Genomic DNA, 23,422 nt, shown 5'->3' with positions numbered 1-23,422 from the left:
CTTCTGCTCTGGGATCTTTACGCGCGCTCTCTGTCTCTGTGTCTTCCTGTGCTCGCTCCCTTGCGCCATTCGACTTTTTTCGCTTGGTCTTTGGTGGATCAGCGTCGTTCCCTGCTGAAGGATGCTGCCTGCACCTTGACGGAATCAACGCGGCGCCATGGCCCCATGGGTACAGCTGGTTCTTCGCCTCTTCATCCGAGTTCGATAGTTTCCGCCTACCGCACGGGGATAAGAACTACGGCGCACTATCTACGGGCATGCTGACGTGAACATACCATCACGGGACAGCAAGGCCAGTGGATATAAAATTTATGATGAACCAAATTGCCCCACAGCAAGTACTTCAAGAAAGCATTTCGTCTTCTCTGGTCTCTTTAGGCAGTCTTTCTGTCTCTGTGTCTTGCTGTGTTCGCTCCCTTGCGCCATTCAACTTTTTCTCTTCGTCTTTGGTTGATCATCGTCGTTCCCTGCTGAAGGATGCTGCCTGCCCCTTGACGGAATCAACGGGGCGCCATGGCCCCAAGGGTACAGCTTGTTCTGCGCCTCTTCATCCGACTTCGATATTTTCCGCCTCCTGCACGTGGATGACTAGGGCGCACTATCTACGGGCATGCTGAAGTGACCATACCATAACGGGACAGCAAGGCCAGTAGATATAAACTTTATGATGAACCAAATTGCCAAACAGCAAGTACTTCTGCAACGCATTTCTTCTGCTTTGGGCTCATTAGGCGCTCTTTCTGTCTCTTTGTCTTGCTGTGTTCGCTTCCTTGCGCCATTCAACTTTTTCGCTTCGTCTTTGGTGGATTAGGATCGTTCACTGCTGAAGGATGCTGGCTGAGCCTTCACAGAATCAACAGGGCGCAATGACTCCACGGGTACAGCTCGTTCTGCGCCTTTTCATACGACTTCGATATTTTCCGCCTCCTGCACGTAGGTAAGGCCTACGGCACACTATCTACGAGCACGCTGACGTCACCATACCATCACGGGACAGCAAGGCCAGTGGATATAAACTTTATGATGAACCAAATTTCCCAACACCAAGTACTTTTACAACACATTTCTTCTACTCTGGGCTCATTAGGTGGTCTTTCTGTCTCTGTGTCTTCCTGTTTTCGTTCCTTTGCGCCATTCAACTTTATGACGAACCAACCAGCCCAAGAGCAAGTACTCCCGAAACGCATTCCTTCTTTTCTGGGCCTTTTAGGCACTCTTTCTGTCTGCGTCTTCCTGTTTTCGTTCGTTGGCGCCAGTCAACTTTATGATGAACCAATTCGCCCAACAGCAAGTAGTCTGCAACACATTGCTTCTACTCTGGGGTCTTTAGGCGCTCTTTCTGTCTCTGCGTCTTCCTGTGTTCGTTCTCTTGCACCATTGAACTTTATGGTGAACCAAATAGCCTAACAGTAAGTACTTCTGCAACGCATTTCTTCTGTTCTGGGCTCCTTAGCCGCTCTTTCTATCTCTGTGTCTTCCTGTGTTCGCTTTCTTGCACTATTCCACTTTTTCTCTTCGTCTTTGGTGGATCGACATCGTTCTCAGATGAAGGATGCCGCCTGTGCCTTGACGGAATCAACACGGCGCAGTGGAGCCATCGGTACAGCTCGTTCTGCGCCTTTTCATACGACATCGATATTTTCCGCCTCCTGCACGTGGATAAGGACTACGGCGCACTATCTACGAGTACGCTAACGTCACCATACCATCACGGGACAGCAAAGCCGGTGGATATAAAATTTATGATGAACCAAAATGCCAAATGCAAGTACTTCTGCAACGCATTTCATCTGCTCTGGGCTCTTTAGGCGCTCTTTCTATCTCTGTGTCTTCCTGTGTTCGCTCCCTTGCACCATTCCACTTTTTTCTTCGTCTTTGGTGGATCGACATCGTTCTCAGCTGAAGGATGCTGCCTGTACCTTGACGGAATCAACACAGCGCAATGGCGCCATGGGTACAGCTCGTTCTGCGCCTTTTCATACAACTTCAATATTTTCCGCCTCCTGCACGTGGATGCCGACTACGGCGCACTATCTTCGGGTATGCTGACGTGATCATACCATCACGGGACAGCAAGGCCGGTTGATATAAAATTGATGATGAACCAAATTGCCCAACAGCAAGTACTTCAACAACGCATTTCGTCTTCTCTGGGCTCTTTAGGCACTCTTTCTGTCTCTGTGTCTTGCTGTGTTCGCTCTTGGTCGTCGTCGCACTCTTTTTCGATAGAGGCGTCAGCGGAGGTACCTTTTGAGCCAAAACTTGGCCAGTTGCCCTGGCTGCCTCCTCTGCATCCGCCTCGTTCACCAGCGACACAGTTGAGTCTTCACTGTTCCCGGGGCCGCCAATGCTCTCGTAAGTACGAGCACACTGGCCGCCTTCATGCCCGAACCGTCGGCAGGCACCGCACCAAGGGACCCGACATTCTTTGCGGATATTGCCTTTTCCTCGACAGCGGAGGCACAACGGAGGCCTGCCCGGTACGAAAACCAGCGTTAACTCCCCTCCGACGTGGAGGTGATGCGGCAAGTCGTCAAGCTTCACGCCAGCTTTCAACTTCAGTGTGATGAGTCAGGTTGTTGAGCCCTTCTCCAGCACGCCGTGTACTCACAAGCGCTCACGGGCCACTTCAGAAACTTTTCCGTCCGGCGCGAAGGCGACATGCACGTCCTCGTCAGGCACGTTGTAAAGCAGCCAGTGCAGCTTCAAACGCAGGTCCTGGTTTGCAGGGTCAATCACCAGGCACCGCCGTTTTTTCACACGCAGTTCACCGATGCCGGCAATCTTCTTCACTGCTTTGGGTTCCATGAGTATGACGGCCCAGACATGACTCTTGCGATACGCCTCTAGGGCGATAACGTCCGGGAGCAACGAATGCTGAGCTAAAGCGTCCCGGAAATCTTCCACGCGATACGGCCAGGAAGTGATATGCGCGTGCAAGAAAACTGTATTCATAACGTAACGCCCTATTGGCAGCCCTGGTAAAACAACCTGATACGTACTTTGTTGTTCGGGAGACCTGTTTTCGCTGCCAGACATGGCCGCTGTAGCTGCTCTAACGGATCCCGTAAACGCACGTCCGTCACGCTCGGTGGCCGGAAGTCGAATCCCCACTGAGCTATTTCGGCATGCTTAATTTATCAAAAGCCCGTTCCACTTCTTGTTCGCTAAATGGCAGCTCTAATCTTATTCTGTCTGCGTCATCAATACGTGGCATGGCCCCCAAAATTATCTCCTTAAATCTTCCCATGTCAACATGCCTCGAAGCAAAAACGCTTAATAGTAATCAAAAAAAGTCTTTGCAATGCTGTCATCGTCAGATGCAGTGGCACCGCCCCATTGAATTTCCGTGACATGGTTTCGCAGAGCGTGCGCCCTTTCCATTCCTAACACCCGTTTTGTGGGTGTTTCGCTCGCGGCGAATTGCTCAGCTCTCGCGCGCACAAGTGCGCCGCGATATCGCTCTTCCTCTATCGTATCTAGCTTTTGTTTGGTTTTTCGGATGTCTTCACTGAAAACACCCGGTGCCTTGCATTCCTGAGCTAAAAACTTGTCTATTAAGGACTTCAAATGCGCCTCGCTTAACCCTTCTTGAAAACGCATGCAGCTGGCCCTTTCTATTGCATACACTTTTATCTGCTGTTTACAAATTTCTCATTCTTCTCCAACTACGCGATTGCCATAAACCTTTATTTTATTAAATTCCTGTGCTGCAAACCCATTGAAAATTTTATCTTTCAGAAGCTTGTTGTTCAATATCCAGAGGTCCCACTGGAAAGGATTTTTACGTTGTATCACGCCTATGCCACATTTCACCAAACACTGGCCCGAGAAAGTTGCAGGAACAATAACGTAGCTGTGAAACTTTGGCAATAGGTTGACCGACATATATATATTCTATCAAGGCAGGCATGGCTACTCCGTTGTAAGTGCGTGAACATCATGCCGCGCTTGTACAGCACACATTCAGTCACGTCCTCCAGTGCAAACTTACCGATCAAGCGACGCAGAAGTTCGGTACTTTCATCGCGGTGGGAACGCGTGCTGGTTTTGTCAGCCGCCCTAAGACACAATTAATATCTCTCAACAAAACCAGGTGTTTTCCTGTGCTTAAGAACTGCTGAATGCTCTAAAAAAAGCTACCCTATCTTCGCCCACGTTAGGTGCGTAAACGCAAATTAGCCGCCATTCAGAGCAGGCGTAAACAAATTCCACTACAACACAACGACCTGAAGGGCATGATTTGTTCGCCTGCATGTCGAGGCTAGGCAGCTTTTTAATAAACACAATGCATCCGGCAGATGTGCCTGTGACATGGGTCACGACCACATAAAGTCTAAACGTGAAACGTTGCACGATGCTCTCGGTGTCTTGTTCCCCTTCAACTTTTGTCCCTTGAATAGCAAGCAGATCGATATTATGATCAGTTAAAATGCGGTACACTTGGCTCTGCTTCCTCTTCGCGGCAAAATTTCTGACATTAAGCGTTGCGAAAGTCAAGGAGAGTGCAGAAGCCATATGTAAAACGTGTGAAGGTGCCGAGAGCACCATACTTACCCCCCGAGTCTAGCACGAAGCTAGACGCCGTTGCCACCACCGGAGCCGTCAGGCGCGGATGCCTGGCATTGCAGCGGAGGCAGCTTGGTTTTGTTTCCTTTTTGCGGAAAAACCTCGTACGTTAAATGTGGCAATTTTTAGCGACTGTGCAGTAGCGAATTTATTGCAGTGAAAAGAGGCCAAGAGGCCTTCACGTCTAGCGTGAACCTAGCCGCCTTCGTTGACGCCAGATCCATGCGCTTAGACTGGCGTTTTTTGCGTCGGGGCGGTTTTTCGACGGCTCTCTTGTCCGTAGAGACATAAGGTTTGGGTTTAAAGCTCGGTCTCCTCCCTGGTGGCGTTTTCGCTGGCGGGTCCTCGATGCTAGTTGCCTTAGTCTTATCCTGTCCGCTGCCGTTCTCGTCGTGGGCTCGCTTTGCCGGTCCTAGGACGCAGGTCACTCGACCGCCACTATTCTCGAGAGATCCCTGTTTGCTGGCTCACTCCGGTATCTCAGAATTCTGAGAGCGCTCAGCCTCGCCCTCCATGCCTTCCACCGCATCTTCGTTGCCAGGTATTGCGGTTCCCTTTCCGGGCACACAGGGCGCCTCGTTCCCACCCCCCAGAGGTAACAGCATGCCCGTAGTTCCAACTGGCTTTCCCGCATTACCGACGCCACTTGCTGCTTCTTCTATCTCGGCGACATGCATTTGGTGTCCGCCACGTCCGCCTTCGACGGTAGTCCTGTAGCCACCGCGTACGTTCGTACGCATACAGAGTCAGCATGGCCGAACCGCTTACATATCGAGCAGTGCGGAATCTTACATTCCCGGCGTGCATGACCGGTCCCGTGGCGGCGCAGGCACTGAATTGGCCGACCAGGAGCAACCACGAGGGCCAACTCTCATGCAACTCTTATCTAGTGGGGCATTTCATCCGTCTTCATCCCCGGCTTCATCTTTAGGAGCACAGTCCTTGTCGTTGAACCCTTTTCGTGAACGCCTTGGACGTGCCACCGCTCACGGGTAACTTCGGTCACCTGACCGAATGCCGCCAAAGCAGTTCGGATGTCCTCATCGGCAACTCCTTGCAACATCCAAAAAAGCCGGAGCTTCACCTGTTGATCCTCAGGTTCGATGATGATGCACCGGCGCCCTTTCACTAGATGCTCTTCGTAGGCAAACAACCGTTTAGTTGCTTCGGCGCTGCTCAAACTCACGGCCATACGTGGTTGATTTGATGCACCCCCAGGGCCACCACGTCTGGGAGCGTACCAGTCTTCGCCAAGACGTCGCGGCAATCTTCCACACTAAAGGGTCGCACACGCACGTCTCCGTGAAAAAAGAAAACTGTGTTCAAAACAACATGTCCGGTGGGCAGGTTCAGCAAAATGATCTGATATTCCTTATCGTCGTTTCCTTCAAGCCTGTTACCGCGGAGGGAATGGGCCGCTATCGCCGCTCCGCCGGAGCTCATGATCCTGCGTCCGCACCGAACGGTAACCGGAAGTAGAATGAACTGAGCTACTTCGGCACGTGGATGGGGGCATAGGCAGCTGCTTTCCTACTATGAGCACTGTTCGAGCGAAACAAAAGAAACGCTGCCGAAAACCGGAATCGAACCAGGGACCTTTAGATCTTCAGTCTAACGCTCTCCCAACTGAGCTACTTCGGCACGTGGACGGGGGGCGTAGGCTGCTGCTTGCGTTCTATGCGCACTGTTCGAGCGAAACAAAAGAAACGCTGTCGAAACCCGGAATCGAACCAGGGACCTTTAGATCTTCAGTCTAACGCTCTCCCAACTGAGCTACTTCGGCACGTGGATGGGGGCATAGGCAGCTGCTTTCCTACTATGAGCACTGTTCGAGCGAAACAAAAGAAACGCTGCCGAAACCCGGAATCGAACCAGGGACCTTTAGATCTTCAGTCTAACGCTCTCCCAACTGAGCTATTTCGGCACGTACATGGGAGCGTAGGCTGCTGCTTCCGTACTATGCGCACTGTTCGAGCGAAAAAAAAAAAGCGCTGCCGAAACCCGGGATCGAACTAGGGACCTTTAGATCTTCAGTCTAACGCTCTCCCAACTGAGCTACTTCGGCACGTGGATGGGGGCATAGGCAGCTGCTTTCCTACTATGAGCACTGTTCGAGCGAAGCAAAAGAAACGCTGCCGAAACCCGGAATCACACCAGGGACCTTTAGATCTTCAGTCTAACGCTCTCCCAAATGAGCTATTTCGGCACGTAGATGGGAGCGTAGGCTGCTGCTTCCGCACTATGCGCACTGTTCGAGCGAAAAAAAAGCGCTGCCGAAACCCGTGATCGAACTAGGGACCTTTAGATCTTCAGTCTAACGCTCTCCCAACTGAGCTATTTCGGCACGTCGATGGGAGCGTAGGCTTTTTTTTATTGCCTGACTTCGGCAAGAGCCACAATGCACAAATACACTTACAGGGCACAATGAACAATGCTTATCACTATCCGCCTGGTGGGTTGTGGCTTCGTCATATTAAAACTCAAAACCCTCTAAGCGCCACCAATGGCTCTACTCTTTCGATCCACTCGGGAGCTTCAGGAGCGATTTTCTGAATTTCAGTGTACTCATTTATACACTCCTGAAAATAGATCCGTGCTGGCCATGCACCAGGATCGCAATGATATCCTGCCATTCTGGAGCGCCAAATACAGTGGAGTCCCATTAGCATAATAAGGTCGAATGGTGTCCCATCCTCACTCTCTACAGGCGAGTACCGTATTCGGTGAGAGTCTAGCGGAAATTCTTTTTTTAAAGTCCTTTGCAAGATGTCCCAGAAGTATACCCCTTTCTAACAATGCACAAAACGAGGTCTATTGTCTCCGGTTTTTTACAGATTTAACAATGTGATCCCCAAGGTAGAAATAAATGCTTCCCCTCCAAAAATTTCTCTACTGGTAGTGTTCCGGTATGTAACTTAAAGAAGAATGTTTTTGCACTTGGCGGCACCTTCATCGCCTTCACACTCTTAAGTACGCCGCGTCCCAGGCCTCCACTGTATATGGCCCTGTACATAGGTTGTGGAAGAACTACATCGCACAAATCCCTATACAACTTCTTCCTGCTATCAGAAGACAAATACTCATACGAAAACCGAACAGATAGAAATCGAACACACGCGACAACCTCTTTAAAGTAAACAAAAATACGTCCCGATAAATTTTCGGTTGAGACAACAAAATCCGGCAGTGCATTTCCAAGCCTTAATTGGCACACAGTGCGCAAGAACCGATTCCTTGCATCACGCACAAAAAAAAATCTGCTTACGACCTGCCGCAGAAATAAGTGCCCCAGACTGAGGCCACCGTCCTTGACCCGCATAAACAAATTCGTCCTGCTGCATCGTTCCCAGCCTGCAGCCCATACAAAAACGGCAAAGATCCGGTGCAGTCTCTGTACGTTCATCCTTGCACAATGCAACACTTCCATCACGTACCACAACCTAGACATAAAAAACAGATTACACACTGTGGGCCTTGCGAACATTGGCAGCTGTTGCCCTTTCCACCTCTCAACCTCTTCACGCATGGCTTGCGTTTGTTCTCTCCAGTACGGTTCGCTATAGCGATAACCGTCTAGTGGGACGCCCAAGTACTTTACTGGGGTCGTCACCCAGGACATGTTCGTCAAATTGTCGGGCTTCGTTGGCCATTCTCCGTGTCAAAACCACAGGGACTTTGACCAATTCACTTTACTGCCTGTGACTTTGGTGAATTCTTTTACACATGCCACGGCCTCGGTTACACCTTCCCGATTCACTGTGAACACTGCCACATCATCCGCATAGGCCAGCAGCTTAACTTCTGCCGCTTGAAGCTGGAAGCCAGGAATTTTTTTCATTTTGAATGATAATCAAACAACGCTTCGATGTAAATGCAGAATAGAAGGGGGCTAAGGGGACAACCCTGGAGCACCGAACGCTGCAGGACGATGGCGGCCCCCAAACTCTTATTTACAATTATCTTGTCGTGCAGCTCCGGTACACCAAGGCAACGCCCTCGCGAATAATGAACCATGCATTTACATGGCCGAGTATGCAGAACAGGATTTTGTGTGAAACACAATAAAATGCTTTCTAAAGATCTAGCTGAAGTATGGCTACACCGCTATTCGTATAATCACAGCATTCAAGCACACACCTCGCTGTATGAACATTCGTAAAAATGGAGCGCCCTTTGATCCGACACGTCTGATGAGGACCGACTATATCTTAAATAACTGACTGTAGTCTACGGGCTAAAATCTTCATGAAAACTTTATAATCTACGTTTGTGAGTGCGATAGGGCGATATGCTGTGACCTGTTGTAAGTTTTCTGCTACATCATATTTAGGAATTAACACTGTGTGGGATTTACCGCAAGACGGAGGCAATTCATTTACTTTGTAGGCTTCATTATACACTGCTGTCAATATTGGCACTATTTCGTGTTTATACGCTTTGTAAAAAGCCGCACTTAATCCATCAGGTGCAGAAGATTTTCCAAGGTTCAAATTTTTTATGGCATGCTCGATCTCTTACGCAGTTATCGACAGCTCCAACCTTTCTTTCTGTTCGTCATCGAATCGCGGTAAAGCGCCAAAAATCTTTTCCTTGAACGCACTCACATTCATTTCTTGCTTCGCAAACAACACCTGATAATATTCAAGAAATGCCTGCTGGATATGACCGCTTTCTCCAGATAACGCCCCACCCCAATCAATCTTTTCAATGTGGTTTCGCTGAGCATGCGCTTTTTTCAATTCCTAGCGCTCGTTTTGACGGTGTCTCCCCAGCTGCTACATCATGCGCACTAGCCCGCACAAGCGCGCCATGATAGCGTTCTTCTTCGAAGAGTTCGATTTTGTGTTTTTTTTTTCTAATGTCGTCCATCCATTTTCCAGGCTTTTCGCTTTCTTTTTCGAGATGTCTAGCCAGTAAAGATATCAAATTTTCTTCCTCATGCTTCTCCTCTTGTCGTATGCAGCTTGACCTTCCGATTGCTGCTATCTTTATTTGTTGTTTGCAAAGTTCCCATTGCTGCCAAACTTTCAGTTCCCCGCCTGTCTCTAATTTGCCGATTTCTTCATTCACTTTCCTGCTAAAGATGCCGTCTGTAATGATCTTATTATTATTTAATTTCCATATCTCCCAAGAAAACTGATTTCCTCTTTTCTTTGTCCCTATCCCACACTCCACTAAACAATGATCAGAAAATGATACCGGTACTACACTGTAGGTACTGCATTTTGAAATAACATCCGGCGACACATAAATGCGATCTAGCCGTGCATGGCTTGAACGCTGAAAATGTGTGAACCTCACACAGCGCTCGCCTTCTAAACATTCCGCCCCATCACCGAGGTTGCACGTCGCTATAACCTCTGAGAGTGCCTCAGTGTTTCTGTCCCAAAACGCCCGTGCACTGGTTTTATCTCAACCTCTCAAGACGGAATTGAAGTCACCCATGATGATCAGGGATTTCTCAAAAATTAAGTGCTTTTGTAGGTTTTGAAAAAGAAACAGTGCTTTCATCCACCGCATTTGGAGCGTACACACAAATGCTGCGCCAATATGTTTTGTTGTACACGAAGTCAACCAAAACACACCTACCCGATGGACACGCCATATATCCCTGAACCTAAATTCCCGGTACATTCTTAACAAAAATTACCCAGCCCGCAGACGTGCCTATAGCGTGGAACACTACTGCAAAAATCCTAGACGTGAAACGTCGCACCATGCTCCCGGTCTCATCTTCCCCGTCAATTTTCGTTTCCTGCACTGCCAGGACGTCAACGTCATGCTCAATTAAAATGCGGTATACCTGGCTCTGCTTCTTCTTGCTTGCCAGTCCCATGACGTTAAGTGTACTGACTTTTATGGGGGCCGCAGGAGCCATTTTCATACAGAAGAGGCCGGGAACATGGTGCTTACCCTTCTCGTCTAGCGCGTGGCTAGACGACGTCTTTGACGCCGGAGCCATCCGGTGCTGGTTCCAGGCCTGGCTGCGAGGGCGGTTTGTCGAGGGTTCTCCTCTCCGCCGACACATTAGGTCGTGGTCGGATGGATGGCCGCCGTCCTTGGGCCGTTTTTGCCGGCGGCTCCTGGACACTGAGGAATGTCGCCTTGTCTCTATCGGTTCCGGTCTGGGCGTGTAGTCTCTTCGCTGGGGCAGGACCACTGGTAGTAAGGGCGCCGCTCTTGTCATTGTTCTCGTTCGAAGTCGCTGGCTCACTTTCTTGGAGCGCTGAGTCGGTTTCTTGGAGCGCCGGCGCGCTTATTTCATCACTCGACGCCTCCATCCCATTTGTCGAAGATTCTGCCCCTTCAGGCTTCCGCCCACCATCGCTGCTGGAGGGTCACGAAGAGTCCGTCGCGCCTGCCTGCTTTTCGGGTTCGCCTATGCCTTTTGCAGATTTTTCGGCCTCGGCTACGTCCATCAGGAGTTCCGCAGAGTCCTCTTGCGACACAGCGCCAGTAGCCACCGCATAAGTGCGGACACAGTCGGCATCCGCGTGACCGTACCGCCGACACTTCGTACAGGGAGGAACTTTACATTCACGCGCACGTGGCCCGTACCGTGGCAGCGCAGGCACTGCATTGGACGTCCAGGCGCCGCGACAAGAGCCAACTCTCCGGCGACGCGTACCTGGTGTGGTAGGTCATCCACTTTAAGACCGGGCTTCAATTTCAGTAGGACAGTTCTTGTCATTGACACCTTGGATCCGCCACCGCTCTCGCGTAACGTCGGTCACTTTGCCAAACGCCGCTAATGCCGTCCGGAAGTCGTCGTCGGCCACACCATGAAGCATCCAGTGTAGCCGCAGCTTTACCTGTTGGTCTTCCGGGTCGATGATAAGGCAGCGGCGTCTCTTAACTTGCAGCTCATTGAAGGCGAGCAACTTCTTTGCTGCCTTCGTGCTCGGCAAGGTGACCGCCCACACATGGTTGATTTGGTACGCCCCCAACGCGACCACGTCGGGGAGCGTACCGGTCTCGGCCAGGGCGTCACGGAAATCCTCGACACAAAACGGCCTCGCTCGAACGTCTCCGTGAAGAAAAACCGTGTTGAAAACAACACGTCCTGTTGGCAGTGTCGGCAAAATGATCTGGTAATCCTTATCTTCACAGTCTTCAATCCTGTTTCCGCGGCCGTCGAAAGCCGCTGTCGCCGCTCCGCTGGAGCCCATGATACTGCGAACCCGGAAGCAGAATTAGCTATTTCGGCACGTGGATGGTGGCGCAGGCTGCTGCTTGCGTAATATGCGCACTGTTCGAGCGAAACAAAAAAAAAACGCTGCCGAAACACGGGATCGAACCACGGACCTTTACATGTTCAGTCTAACGCTCTCCCAACTGAGCTATTTCGGCACGTGGATGGGGGCGTAGGCTGCTGCTTTCGTACTATGCGCACTGTTCGAGCGAAACAAAAAAAACGCTGCCGAAACCCGGGATCGAACCAGGGACATTTAGATCTTCAGTCTAACGCTCTCCCAACTGAGCTATTTCGGCACTTATTTTTTCTTTATTGCCGACTAGGCAGGAAAAACAAATACAACACATTAAAAGGTGTTATCTGAACAAAGACAGCACTCGTAGGTTAAAACCGTTTCAGGGCAACACGGTCATTCAACACAGTGTACCATTCTGGTTTATCAACTTTTTCCTTATACACATCTCTTAGGTAACCAACACTCTCAACAAAGTACTCTCTAGCGGGTCGCACAATTTGATCTGCACGATGGACACCCATTCGTGTCTTCCATACACCATGCAGTACCAACAGCATGAACAAATCATACGGTGCACCGTCTTCGTTATTAACTGGCAAAAAACGGATGCCATACGGCGTTATTGGAAGGTCTTTCTTTAGCGTCCTTTGCAGGATGTCCCAAAGAAAGACTGCATCCCAACAGTCCGAGAATATATGGTCTAAAGTTTCTGGCTTGCGGTATATTAAACAGTTTGTGCCCCATGGGAGTAATATACCCCTTCTCTTCCAACCATGGTTTCACGGGCAGTGTGCCACTATTTAAGTGGAAAAAGAAAGTTTTCACCGATGGCCGCACGGCCATCTTCTTCACTCTTTTAAGAACATCACCACCCTGACCATCACCATTCAGTAAGCGATAAATTGGCACTGGTAACATCAAATCTTACAGGTCCGCATAGAGCCGCCTACGTTTTACGCCACTAAGGTACTGCATCGAGAATCGCACTTTCAATATTTGAAAGGCTCCAACCACTTCACGCAAATACCCCTGCACACCTTGACGATGAATCCCTTGCGTACAAACCAGAAATTCGGGTAAAAAGTTTTGCAGCCGCACTTGCATCACTGTCCTCAAGAAGGGATCCTTTTGGTCTCGCAGGAAAATGAATCTCGAGACAACTTGCCTTAAAAACAAATGTACAAGACCTAAACCACCATTCTGCACTGAGCGAAACAAGTTTGTCCGGCTCGTGCGCTCCCATGTTGTTCCCCACACATACACAGCTAACACTCTGTGCAGCTTCTGAACACACATTCTTGTCATGAACATAGCCTGCAGCACGTACCATACTTTCGCGAAAAGAAAAAGGTTACACACTGTTGCGCGAGCAAAAATGGAAAAATCCCTGCCACCCCATTTAGTTGTTTTCGAACGCACATGCTCAGTTTCTCCTCGCTAATACTGTGTCGTGTCCTTGTAGTGCTGAATTGGTACGCCTAGATACTTTGTAGGCACGTCTGACCACTGAACATTTTGAAATAAGGAAGGAGAGTCTTCCCACTCCCCCTGCCAGACTGCCAGAAACCCAGGCATTTGTTCCAGTTTATAGCACTGCCGGTACATCTGTAGTATGCTGTGGCATCGTTCAGGGCCTCCTTGACACTTTCTTTGTCCTTGCAAATAATAGCAATATCATCAGCATACGAAAGCACCTTCACTTCTGTTGACATTAACTGGGAGCCTCTAACCCTTTCATTGTACAGTACTTTCAAGCAAAACGGCTCCAGATAGATGGCAAATAGCAAGGGGGATAAGGGGTACCCTTTCCTGACAGAGGAATGGATTTCGATACTATCGGTGAGGTCTTTGTTGACTACAATATTGGCGAAACAGCCCTTGTATGCCATTCTCACACCATCCGAAATCACTGAGCCCAAGTTTACATATTCCAATATGCTGAAAAATGTGTCGTGATGGACGCAATCGAAAGCTTTTTCAAGATCAACCTGTAACACAGCTGCGCGCATTGAGAAAACGTCACAACACTCTAAAATGCTCCTCATAATGTGAATGTTAGTGGTTATTGACCTTCCTTTGATGCCACAAATCTGGTGTGGTCCCACAACATCTTTTATGACAGTTTCCAATCTCCTTGCTAGCACCTTCATATAGATTTTATAATCCACATGAGTTAACGTTATAGGTCTGAAAGACGAAACCAATTGCTGCTTCTCGCGATCATTACTCTTAGGAATTAGTACTATATGCGCTCGCCGGAAAGACGGTGGCAGCTCTTTCTTTTCGTACGCCTCCATTAAAACAGCGTGTAATGCCTCTGCCAATTCTTCTCGAAACCGCTTATAGAAAGCTGCGCTCAAACCGTCTGGACCATGCGTCTTGCCCGGACTAAGATCATCTATGGCTTTTTCAATTTCTTGAATTGTAACTGGAACTTCTAGAAATGATTTCTTTTCTTCGTTGAGTTTTGGCATGAGCGGCAAAAACGTGCTTTCAAAACCCTCTGCAAGTTTGGTTCTGCACCCAAATAATTCGCTGTAGTGTTCGACAAAGGCTCTTTTAATCATTTCCTTGTCTCGGGTGACTGCATTTTCGAGCCTTATCTCTTGGATATCATTTTTCGCTGCGTAGCTCTTTTCATCCGCAAGTGCCCGCTTCGTTGGCATTTCACTAACCCAAAGCTTTTGTGCCCGTGCCCGTATAACTGCTCCCTTGTACTTATCATTGTCTAGCACTTCCAGCTGCCTACTAACATCTGATTTCTGTACTGCGCAGTTCCGGCTGCGCACATTCTTGACTGAGTCACAAATCCAGCTGGCATTGTAATTGCTTCTCGGCCTGTTTTCTTTTGTGTTTCGCTGTACTGTGTTCGATTGCGCTCATCTTAACGTTTTCTTTGAAACACTCACACGCGCAAACAATACTATTAGCCCCACTTGTCAGTACTTCTCGTATACTATCTTGTGTCTTACTAACGAAGGTCTCGTCTTCGAGAAGTTTGTTATTCATCTTCCAAAGATGCCAGTTAAAGCGCGAATTCCTTTGTTTGGTACCTAATGTAAACGTAACGAGGCTATGGTCACTGAATGATACATGTTTCACCATGTAGTGGGTACACAGTGGCACGAGGGCGACGGATATGTAAGCTCTATCAAGTCTAGCGTGAGAATTGCGCTGGAAATGAGTGTACTGCGGCCGACTAGAATTCGATAGCAGCAAACCTACAACTTCGAACTTTTGCTCTGTGATCAACGTGCGCTGCGGTCGCGCAAAGGGTGCCCCCTTGCCCTATCTTCAGGCATACAAACACAATTAAAGTCAACGAGTAAAACAAAATTTCGCTCTGCACTGACATAAGGCACAAGTTCCTCAAAAAAAAACTCTGCGCTCTTGTTGCTTGTTCGGGGCATATATACAGATCACTCGCCATTTCATCTGAGCAAAGAAAAAATCGCAAAACAATAAGACGACCACTTGCGTCAACTTTTAGACACTCTACAACAATACCAATTGAGTTTCGCATCAAATGCAATACACCCCCAGAAGTGCCGACGGCATGACTCACATAGATGTCATAGCGGGATCAAAAAGGTAACAACATGCGGTCAGTTTACTCTTCAGATTCTACTTTTGTCTCTTGTATAGCCGCAATGTCGATGTCATTTTCTAGTAGATGGCGATTTAATTGATACTGCCGCCGCTTTGCGGCTAGCCCTCTTACGTTAAGCGTTGCTGTACGTAATGCTGCATCTTTTTTTTTTCCTCCATCTTTTCTTTTTAAAGCAAATTGTACCGCCTATTGTTGACTTTGTGAACAAGGAGGCTACGTGCAGCAACGTCGCTGAACTCACAATAGTCCATGGTTGCGCTGACTAGGAAACTTGAAAGGCGACGCTGCCTGTTGTCCGTCGATGCTGCCGCTGCACGCGAAGGCACCCAGGTCAACACCACCTAGACATTTGCCGCCGTATTCACAAACAACCCTCCACTCGACACTGCGCCTCCACTCCTGGGAGTGGAGGAGAGCGCTCATCCTCGGCCCGAGGAGCAGTCGCGCTTCTTGAACACACCTCGAACATTCCTCCATCGAGGAGCTGGCCGAGTAGCCCTCCTCCACTCCAGTGCTTTCGATAAGAAGAAAGAAACTGCCGATGACGAGAGTATTGTAAATTTATGCAAATAAAACACCACCTATTTGGTAATATAGAAGTAATTTGTCTATTTTAGTGGTAAACTGCAAGGTAAAAACAATAAAAATGCATATTTTTTTGTTTTTCCATAAAAAAACGTGTACTTTCAGAAGAAATAACCAGTTTTCTTTACCTGTCTGGCAACCACAGCAGTCGCTGCTGTCCGGCGCGGCATTTTTGTTACGGTCCCTCTTTCGTTTCTCCGCTTGCTCGCCGCGTGTTCTCGTCCGTTTGCTGTGCTCCTGACTCGCTTCTTGCAGCTTTGTTGCAGTGTCTGTGCTTGCGCGTGTTCGACTGTTCGTGTGTGCACGTGTTTTTGTGTCTGCCCTTTTTTTTCTTTTTGGTTGCACAATGTCCGATCTCGACATTTCGGACTTCAGCACGACACCATCGGCATCCGCTTCTGACGCAACCCAGCGCGCCAAGAAACGACCCGCCTGTCCGCGATTCATCTTCACCGTAGATGAACGCCACGTGTTTAGGAACATTATGGCGAAGTATCGCGACGTGATAGAAAACAAACGAACGGACAATACCACTAACAAGGCAAAGGATGAAGCCTGGTCTCAACTTTGCGAAGATTACAATATCTTGGCCGGCACACGCACTGTGTGTGTAGCACAGCTACGAAAACTGTGGGATAATATGAAGTCCCGGTGGAAAAAGAAGAAGTCTGAAGAAACGAGGGAAATCTTTCAGACAGGTGAGCGAAACAGTTTTACATTCAAAAACTGTCCCATACATTTTCCTGCATGTTCGCACGTTTCGTCTTCTGACATCATTTTAATCCTAACAATTTGGCATTATTTATTATTGCGAAAAAATTATATGGTTACTTCGCATCAGCAAAACGTGTCCGCGAATTCTGTGTGCACGGTTATGTCGTTCTGTGGAGATAAATATGCAAAAGTTTGAGTTAGGCAGTGCGCGAGTAGATCTTGAAGTAGGAAAAGTTTGGTTGATGAATTGTAATTAGTTAATTAAATTGAAATAATGAAATAAAAATTGCTGTGTTTGAAGCAGGTTTTGTGTGACCGATTCGATGAAAAACGATGTAAATGCACGACAAGGCTTACTTAGTACAAAAACAAATTTAAAAAATGAAAAACAAGCAACTACAAAATAAATAAAATGAAATAAGAAGTTTTCAACTAAAAAAAGGAACAGAGGGAGCAAGAGAAAAAGGGAAGGCTTTCGCATTTCCGTCCTTAAGCATAAATGCAATCTTTTTTCTTATTGTGAATTTTTGTGAAACATTGTTAAAAATCTGCGTACTACTTTTGAGCAAAACATTACTGGTGGTACTCTACTGGTTAGCGATTTTGTTTGTTTTTCCTTTTCAAGCATTGCGTGCTGCGCACAGAATGCACTTCACCTCAGTGTGTTTCAGTGCGCAGATTGTGCTGTAGGATATGCACAATTAAGAATTTTGGTGCAGGTGGCGGTACCCTTGAATGCCGGCCAATGAGTCCGGCAACAGAACTGGTTGGTGCAGTCGCCGACCATATGGCAACCAGACTGCCAAATCCCTTTGACAGCGACGGGGCCCATGTCAGCGAGGCAGTGCTGTCCCTGCCACCTGTTGCATTATTGGAGGCGATGGTAAATGACAACGAACAAAGCCAAGACGACTTTTCCAGTAAGTAAGGCTGCCCTCTTTAAATACTAGTTACAACTGTCACGGTTAGTTTTCCTCGTGCATGAAGTCCAAAGCCTGGGCTGAGAAAGACGTTGTTGGGGAGGGCTATGGATTAATTTCAACTGCAAGGGATTCTTTAACGCCCGCTTACATGCCGCATTACACGGGCGTTTACACAGCTCCTCGCACCTGTCGACATGTGGGCGCAGCATCCCACATTCAATTCGCAACTGGTGCTCGGCTATCGAGCGGCACTGCAGCAAACACTAGGTATTTTCTGCTCGTGGTATGTGCACGTGCTCAAGCAGGCGGGCCACATATTTATCAAGACTTCTTGGCGGGCTCGTACTGGGTCCATTTTTCGCCATGTCACATATATGTTGAGAAGTTTGTTTTCAGATGTCTACACTAGTCGCGACCATGTAAAGCATTTGTTTTTGGTTCCCTGTTATGGTCTGAATAGCCTCTGTTTATGGTCTTATTTGTTCTTTGCATGTCATATCACAGTAGTATGTATGTAAGCATAAGAGCCCACCAATTTTGTTACAGCATTGCAGAGTTCTCATGAAGGTATTGTATGTGTGTGCATGTTTTTGCAGGCGAGGTTCGTGCAAACACATCAATGCAGGCAGCACCGTCACCATGGCTGAACAGCCGACCACTAACTGACGAGGCACTTCCTGTTCAGGAAGAGTGCCTCAGTGCAGGCAGACCAACAGTGCTCGTGCCTGTCGTGCCGTCGTGACAGAGTGTGTCTGAGGACATCACACCAGCACAAATTGCTCGCACGAGGGCAGGTGGCCCCCGAGTTGCTGCGGTAGAGCGGACACTGGCTCCTGAAGTAGCAGCCAGAATTAAGGCTATTGAAGCTGAGGACCGGCGGAAGGAAGAGTTACACCAACTCTCACCTACAACTCCGCAGGAGACAGCTGGCCGAGCAGCGGCTCAAAAACAAAGTGCAGCGCAAGCTGCTTTCTCTGGATTTTGAAATCAAAAAGCGGCAGTTAGAAGCACTGAAGCGCTAAATAGAGAAATAAAATAACTTGTACATATTTGTCTCGGAACACTTCTGTGTACAATTACCAACACTGTCGTCATTTTGATGCAGTCGTACAGTATTTGCATGTTCCTTCAGTTTCTTAAAAACAATGTTCTTTATTTAACACACTTGCACATGTATAAACAGTATAAGGAAATATAATATGGAAAGGATCAAGCAGTAAAATAAGGAAGTAGCCTAAAAGCAGCCAAAAGAAATCTTTCGTTGGCAGAAATTGGAAGGTGCCATAATAGTTCACGAGGAAAGTGACAAAATACCAGTTGTGAAGGGTGTCACGCAGGGAGACGCGTTCTCTCCAGTACTATTCGTCACGTGCTTCCAGGATATTTTCAGAGAACTCGAGAGGAAACAACTGAGGATGAAATTGAATGCGAATGCCTTAATAATCTCAGATTTTCTAAAAATATTTCACTGCTAAGTAGCTGAGAACAAACTTCCAAACATGGTCGAAGACAAGCAAAGCAAAGGAAGCAGAACGGTGGGAGTAAAAATGCATATTGAGATCTTCAGTAATGTTAACACTCAGAACGGAACAGCCGACAAGAGGCAGTAAAGCATTAAAGTTGTAAGGTAAACGCACCTATTTAGAGCATAGTGACCACAGATCTGCACCACATGTGTAAACTAACTAGGAGAATAAGAATGATGGTGCAGCACATTTGCCAGGCACTCTCCAGCCATGAATGGCAGTTTACTAGTATTCCTCAACAGCCATATCTTGTCGGGCAAAGCCTATAACCTATGGGGCAGATATAGTGCAGCGAACTATGGAAAGGAAAATGATAGAAGTAGCGGTTAAAGTGCAGAATGAATGAGGGAATAAACGTGAGTTGGTAATGTCCAAGCTGGAATCAAGAAGAAATGGGCATGGGCAGGGAATGTAATGTGAATTCAAGATAAATGTTGGGCCATTGGTAACGGAATGAATCCCAAAAGAAGGTAAGCATAGCAGAAGGCGGCAGAAAGTACGGTGGGCTGATGAGATTAGGAATTCTGCAAGAACAAGGTGGCCGCAGCTGGCACAGCACAGGGTTAATTGGAAAGATACAGGAGAGGCCTGCGTCCTCCCATGGACGAGGTTCAGCTGTTGATGACATTATATGCTATAAGAGAACCCAGTTCAAAGAAATAACAAAAACACTGCAAATGCCATAAAAATAGCGGTTCTCTAACACTAGAAAAGTATCGTGTACATTTTCGGAGAAGGTAATTGGGACATTTAACGGAACGATCTGGCTATAAGCCCCACCCGAACACGAGAGCCATTCACTGTGTCGGCAGAAAGCTGCGGTGGCACATGAAGCTGCTGTGGTTGTACGCTGGGCTGTGGCTGCTGGATAACGGGGAGGGCCACAGCAGGTGGCTCCGGGTCCTTCCGTAGAACGGCGAGATTGTGAAGGGCGCCGCAAGCAGTTATTATAACTGCTGAGTGCTCAGGGCGGTTCTGGAGGCCCATGTCTAGGCATGGGAAGCGGCGCTTCCAAACTCCAAAAGCCCTCTCCAGACTATTTCTCGTTTTGATGTGGGCCGCCTGATACCTGCGTGAAAGACGAGCAGTTCGAAGTAAAAATTTGTATAGATGTGCTAAATTGAAGAGCACAGCAGTCTGCGCATTACTTTCTCAGTGGCCCCTCTGCAGCTAATAATAAAGCTGTAATTACATTTGCACGCCTCGGAAAGTAGCAAGACAGCTCCAGGGGCGTTGTCCGTCAACTGGTGGCAAATGTATACTAAATCTGAATTTTTATTTCTTGTTGAATTTGAATGAAAAAATGGGAAAAGCATGGAAAAATTATGTGTTTCAGTAACAAATAAAAATGAAGATTCCACTCTTTGATGTAAAGTGTTTACGGAGCAGTACAGCAACAAAAGGAGATGACATTCGTACATTTGTGCTGCCTTCAATCAAAGAAATTATGTTGCTACGTTCCCTCTTGTACTTACCTGCCCTCTGGGGTATTTGGCGGGTTGGCATCTGCCAGAGGTGTCATTAAAAATGACATGCAGGGATAACCTGCGTCACCCAGCAGCAACCCGGGAACTCGTTTTGTCTCGTAGAGGACCCGTGCACGGCTGTTGTCAAAAATCCTGCTGTCATGAACTGATCCAGGCCAGCCGACGACCAAGTCATAAAATTCAAGCCTTGGCCCTGTGATTGCCTGAGGATAAAATATTATGTCTCTTTCGTGAAAATATTCTCAGGAAATGAAAATAAATTTTTGTGCCTACATGTCAGATCACTCTACTCTTCAGAAATTAATATATATTCATAAAGCTTAGGTTCTATGTTTTACAGGAAAGAAGAGCCAGAAAAATTAGCACTTTCATTGAAATGGTGCAAGTTGTTTACTTACAATGCGAGTGAAAATTTGGTGCATCATGTAACAGGAACGCTAGGTAACATTCATGGTATTTATTTATTTTTACTCTCGGGGTCATACAGGCATTTGAAAAGGGTGCAGGAAGAATGAAATGCAAAACAAGCAATGCGAAAAACAAATTATTGCTCCTATATATACAATGTTAGCTAAGAAATAGAGAGTAAATTCATTAGATGTGCTGGTTTTTATACAACGCAAGGCAAATATTGAGGCATAACAAAAATATTGTACAAAAAATACCTTCATCACTGATGAATTGATAGCAGTCGCTTTGGACGTAAAAGGGGTTTGCGTATACGTACACGCAATAATTAAACCGGACCCTCCAATCTTGAAATGTGATGCAGTGTAGGTTCAGCACGCCAAGAGATCGATCCTTTTTTTTGGTCAATATTTACATGAACATTATTTGAAGAAGACGACAGCTAAGATGGGCAATGTGAAGAAAAGTGGCCCTCAAGTTTATTCTATATCAACGCGCGTTAGTACAATTTAATGCCACCTAGAACGCGATAAAGTATTGCAAAAAGAAAAATGGGCTCACCTGCACGTTGATCGAAAAGTAGCCTTTCCGGTTGCGGTATACCTCTCCGAGCTGCCCGCCAGGAGACTTTATTCTAATGTGGGTGCAGTCTATGCACCCAGTCACCCCAGGGAAACGGCCAAGGCGGTAGAAGTCTCTCGTGTCCGCTTGAAACTCGGCCGCAGTAGCGGGGAACTTAACAGTTCGAGGGAACATATGTGCCGCGATCAGCGTGGATACTCGTTCCACTGCACGGCACACCGTCGGTTGCGAAACATTTACCAAGTCACCGGTGACGACTTGGAACGTTCCACTTCCATAAAATCGAAGTGCAATGGCCAGCTGAAGCATCGGTGGTAGCGGGTGACCGCGATTGCTGACGCTTTCTTCCATGGCACTTCAGGAGCTCTCGGACGGTGTCCTTCGAAAACCGGTACCGGGATAGGAACTCCCCATCGCTGAAATGCTCGAGCGGGTTTATTCTGTCCCGCAACGCCCGTCGTGGCACAACTGCAGCTTCGCTATCGTCGGCGCCGTCGTGGAACAGTTCGTCCACACGTAGCACACGTTCGGCGAACTCGGCGAGCGAGCCGGCAGCCATCTCAACACGGTTGAGGGGGGACGCTTCGGTCGAGGAGGCGTTCAAGGTAGCAGCAGCGCCACCTCGAGATTTCGGATGAAAGCGTGGAGGAGTTCCTCCGTTCGAGGGCCGGTAGGAGTGGAGGAGGGTTTAAGAAGCACGAAACGGGCTTCGAGGAGCAACTCGAGTGAAATTTCATGTGGAGGTCTGTTTAAGAATACGGGGGTTAAGGCCTCTCCACGATTTCTTCTCCGACGCATGACGTCACCGCACTACGACGCGGGAGCAGCCACCGCCGACCGCTGCGGCAGCACCTCCTGGCGGCCGCTGCCGCCGTTCTCCTCCCGCGCTGTTTCAAATTGTTGAAGTGCGGAGTACTCCGAGGCGTATTTGCGTATTTCAAATTGAAGATAATGAATTTCACCGTTTTAAAAGACATGAGAGATATCTGGTTTAATGTAACAATCTTCGTTCGCATTTCTGGAAACTGTTCAATCTTTTAAAAACTTACTTTGTGCAGTTTTTCTAGTAAATTGTTGAAAGCAGTCATTTGAAAGGAGACATCGCGATTGCTGTAAACACTACCGTCGTGTTTGAACATGTGCTGCACGTGTCGTGTGTAACATGCTGTTCCTCCGCCGTTCTTTCTTTCTGTGTCATTTGCTGAAGCTTCCTTGCGGGCTGTGAATACTCGAAGTGCAATCCTGGGAAACGTCTGTGAAAGTGCTGTGCGCGTGTGACAGTTCCTGAGCCATTTGTTAAAATGCCAGGACACTGTTGTGTTCCCTGCTGCCGCGGGAATTACGATGGAGAAAAGACTGTGCGCGTCTTCACTTTCCCAGCTGATGCTGACAGGAGGCAATGGTTGAAAGCCATTCCACGTGCTGATTTCGAACCCGGAAAGCGCTCAGTGGTAAGTCGAAAAGGCGTGATATTTATTCCGCGACGTAGCTGTGTGTACATAATGCACTACAACATGGCCTAGTGGGCGAGCTGGAAATATTCTAAATTTGAAATATTTCACTGCGCTAATTGCTATTGCACCCATGGAATTAATCATCTTAAATATGCTAACCTTATCTGCGCTGGGCTTTGCAGGTCTGCGAGCGGCACTTTAAAGAATCAGACATTCGGACTTCTTCTAAGTATGTGGACTCAAAAACGGGCAAAGTCGTCGAGGCAAAATTGAAGATCGCTCGTCTCAGCTCCGACGCCATTCCCAGTGTATTCCCGAACTGTCCCGCGTACCTTTCTGCGCCCGCCACTACG

At 47.9% G+C, this 23,422-nt stretch overlaps 8 non-coding genes and 1 pseudogene across 8 annotated transcripts; all 9 read right to left on the bottom strand.

Annotated features, from left to right (window-relative positions):
• Window positions 1–6,137: 6,137 nt before the first annotated feature.
• Window positions 6,138–6,210, bottom strand: TRNAF-GAA (transfer RNA phenylalanine (anticodon GAA)). The gene has a single exon. It is a non-coding gene; the product is annotated as a tRNA-Phe (tRNA).
• Window positions 6,211–6,279: 69 nt separating this feature from the next.
• Window positions 6,280–6,352, bottom strand: TRNAF-GAA (transfer RNA phenylalanine (anticodon GAA)). The gene has a single exon. It is a non-coding gene; the product is annotated as a tRNA-Phe (tRNA).
• A 68-nt stretch (window positions 6,353–6,420) lies between these two features.
• On the bottom strand, window positions 6,421–6,493 carry TRNAF-GAA (transfer RNA phenylalanine (anticodon GAA)). Its single transcript has one exon. It is a non-coding gene; the product is annotated as a tRNA-Phe (tRNA).
• Window positions 6,494–6,561: 68 nt separating this feature from the next.
• TRNAF-GAA (transfer RNA phenylalanine (anticodon GAA)) lies at window positions 6,562–6,634 on the bottom strand. The gene has a single exon. It is a non-coding gene; the product is annotated as a tRNA-Phe (tRNA).
• Window positions 6,635–6,702: 68 nt separating this feature from the next.
• Window positions 6,703–6,775, bottom strand: TRNAF-GAA (transfer RNA phenylalanine (anticodon GAA)). Its single transcript has one exon. It is a non-coding gene; the product is annotated as a tRNA-Phe (tRNA).
• A 65-nt stretch (window positions 6,776–6,840) lies between these two features.
• On the bottom strand, window positions 6,841–6,913 carry TRNAF-GAA (transfer RNA phenylalanine (anticodon GAA)). The gene has a single exon. It is a non-coding gene; the product is annotated as a tRNA-Phe (tRNA).
• Window positions 6,914–11,846: 4,933 nt separating this feature from the next.
• On the bottom strand, window positions 11,847–11,919 carry TRNAF-GAA (transfer RNA phenylalanine (anticodon GAA)). The gene has a single exon. It is a non-coding gene; the product is annotated as a tRNA-Phe (tRNA).
• A 68-nt stretch (window positions 11,920–11,987) lies between these two features.
• TRNAF-GAA (transfer RNA phenylalanine (anticodon GAA)) lies at window positions 11,988–12,060 on the bottom strand. The gene has a single exon. It is a non-coding gene; the product is annotated as a tRNA-Phe (tRNA).
• An 88-nt stretch (window positions 12,061–12,148) lies between these two features.
• LOC144108570 (uncharacterized) lies at window positions 12,149–15,813 on the bottom strand (annotated as a pseudogene).
• Between the last annotated feature and the right edge of the window lie 7,609 nt (window positions 15,814–23,422).

This window comes from Amblyomma americanum, chromosome 10 (genome assembly GCF_052857255.1).
Source record: "Amblyomma americanum isolate KBUSLIRL-KWMA chromosome 10, ASM5285725v1, whole genome shotgun sequence".
In the NCBI taxonomy this organism is placed as follows: domain Eukaryota; kingdom Metazoa; phylum Arthropoda; class Arachnida; order Ixodida; family Ixodidae; genus Amblyomma; species Amblyomma americanum.
This window is presented reverse-complemented; position numbering and strand designations above follow the sequence as displayed.